The sequence below is a fragment of the Gavialis gangeticus genome, unplaced genomic scaffold (genome assembly GCF_001723915.1).
Source record: "Gavialis gangeticus isolate Ggan-Ray unplaced genomic scaffold, GavGan_comp1, whole genome shotgun sequence".
Taxonomy (NCBI): Eukaryota; Metazoa; Chordata; order Crocodylia; family Gavialidae; genus Gavialis; species Gavialis gangeticus.
This window is the reverse complement of record NW_017728998.1, coordinates 2,431,543-2,434,446: the sequence shown is the minus strand read 5'-3', so window position 1 is coordinate 2,434,446 and position 2,904 is coordinate 2,431,543.

Sequence of the window (2,904 nt, the reverse complement as noted above, 5' to 3'; positions counted from 1 at the left end):
AACTGCAGCCTATCATAATTGCTGCGTGGACCGCACACTGCAAATCCCTGATGAATCGGAGTTGTCAGACAAGCGCTTTTAAAGAGGCAGCGCCTGCCCCTCCCTGCCTGTCCAGCCGGTCCCCTGCGTCTCGCACGCGGCTCTGCAGCTCTCCCAGGGCACGAGCTCTCGCGTCCCAGGGTCCCAGACCCCAACAACGAGAGCTCAGACCTCTGACCCACTCACGGGTCCCACGGCTGGTGCAGGCCAGCAGCTTTTTGGACATTTACAGACATCAGAAACTATGCTTTTGACTACTCTGTGCCTGCAATTGCCCCGGTGTAAGTCAGGACCAGCCACAGCGCCCAGTGCTGCCCAGTAACCTCCCAGCGGCTCTTGGAGCACTGCAAATATCCGAGCTGGCAGGGCTGCGCCCCTGCAAACAAGGACAGCCCCAGCCCCTCCACGCCAGCCCATCCCTTTCACACGGAGAGGCCGGGCAACATCCAAGCTGGGAATGCAGCAGGCCACGAAGGCAGCAGGAAAAGAGGAGGGAAATGTCATCAGAAGGAATCAAAGCCCCTGAGGCTTTAATGCAATACACGGCTCTTCTCTAGCACCTTTGACAGAGCAAGTGCAGCCTCAGGCACCAGCCTGGCTCTGCAAGGTCCCAGGGAACTCGGAGCTCGCTCCCTTTGCAGCGGGGGAGGACGAAACCTGGAGCGATTAAGTAACCCGCAGGCACAGGAAGCCTGTGTGGGTGCTGGGAGCGGGGCCAGTCTCCTGGAAGCCATCTACCGCAGCTCAACCGCCTTGTCCTTCCCTCTGAGATGCCCTTGCATTTCTTCTGCCCGGGCCAGCTGACACGGAGAGCTCCTGCCCGCTCAGCCACACTGCTCAGCAAACCCTCCTCAACTGCCCATCTCCACCCCGCCAAGGGGCACGCGCTGCCAGCCCTCCGGTCATGGTCTGGCACCCGGCCGTGCTCATGGCATCACTTAATGCCTCAACAGGTCCCCGCCGGGTCTGCTGGAAATGGAAGACCTGGCTTCCAGCCCTGTGCTACGCTGGCCCCTTTTCATAGCGATATCTCACCCACGTAGCATCACAAGGCTTGCTTGCACAGCAGGAGGGCATAGAGAAGTCTAGCTGGAAGGGGCCTGTGGAGGTCATGAAGTCCAACCCCTTCTCAAGGCAGGATCAGCCCTATCTCAACGATCCGAGTGCTTGAATAATCTACTGGCAGACTAGGCTCTTTGGGTGAACCTGATATCTTTGATTAGACCGACTCACATAGTTGGAAATAGTTGGAAGTGAAAGATATCAGGTTTACCCAAAGAACCCTGTCTACCTATGTCCTTAGACCAGCATGGGTACAACCTCCACCCCTGAATAATCTACTAAAACCGCACAAAAATCCCTACACGGCACACTGCTCCCGAACACCAAGACCCCTCCAACTGGTCCCAGGCAAAGCTGCAGGGACAAGGCTCTAGCCAAGATCAGGGCCCCTTGTCCTGGGCACATTGCAAGACACAGCCAAACAACTTAGCGTGGCCAGCTGGAAGGGAACGGGGAAACAACTTGCCTGAGGTCACGACAGGACAGGGTGGATGTGAGAGAAGAACCCACATCTCCTGCCTCCCAGTCCAATGCCTTTGCCATTACAGCAGCCAGACTCCAAACATCACTTCCAGTCTGTGAGCAGCTCTTCACCTTATCGGCTGTGCTTCTTCCCCTAAATGCTAGTGAGGAGTCATTCCCTTTTTCTCTGTGTGCACTGGCTCTGTTTTTCCTGAGAGCATGAATAATGCAACACCCGCAGCGGGCTTCTTGTGAACAGGACAGGAGCGTGGTTGTCACCCCTGGGCTACGGACGTGCCTCCCAGCGTGGTGCTTTGGTTAACACCGGTGGCTCCCAGGACTCCTGAGCTAGCCAGGGCTGTCACGGCGCTCGGCCGTGCTGTCTCGCAGCTCTGCACCTGCTTCCACAGACCCAAGCCATGCATTTTCTCTGCTTTCCTAGCATCTCCCCAGGATGGAGACTTGCATGCCAATGAGCTCAGACAGGAGTCGGGGGAAGAGGGCGAGTACCCAAGGTGGTGGGGTTGCCTTTAGGATGTAGCCCTGCCTCTCTCAGGCAGCGCCTGGACTCTCAGCAGTGCCTGGAAGTGTAGGGAGGGGCGATGACAGTGGATGGCATTTAACTGGGAAGCCATCGCCTTTCCTTTCTGGTGCAGCCTCCACAGCGGTCCACACCTCAGCAGACAGCCACAAGGTGCTTGGCTTGAGGTTGCTGAAGCTTCAGGGCATGCCAAATGCATTGAAGACATCCCAGGGCCAGACGACAGTCGCCCTGGGGTTTGTAGGCAGAGGTCTTCCTTTTTCCTTCCAGGTCCTGCTCAGGATACTGCCTTTGTCTTGGATCCTGTCTGTCAGATCACTTCCTTATAAACCCTGCCTGTGGCAGCTGAGGCTGCTATGAGCACAGTAAGGATGCATGCTGGGATCTCCCTGTGCTGTAGCTATCATCTGCTCGCTTGCAGACAAGTCAGACACTTCCCTTACTGCATGGGGGAGGCAACCTAGTGCCAGGAGGCAGAAAAGGCTGAAGCACTCAGTGCCTTTGCCACCTCTGTCTTCACAAGCAAGGTCAGCTCCCAGACTACTACACCTGGCAGCACAGCTGGGGCAGGAGGTGAGCAGCCAACAGCCACAAAAGAACTGGTCGGGAAAGCTGGATGGGCCGGCATCAGAAATGATGCTCAGGGGCAATCAGCATGGATTTATTAGGGGGAGATCATGTCAGACCAACCTGATTGCCTTCTACGATCAGGTCACAAAGGCCATGGATGCAGGTGTCGCGGTGGATGTAGTCTTTCTGGACTTCAGCAAGGCCTTTGACACCGTCTCTCACCCCATCCT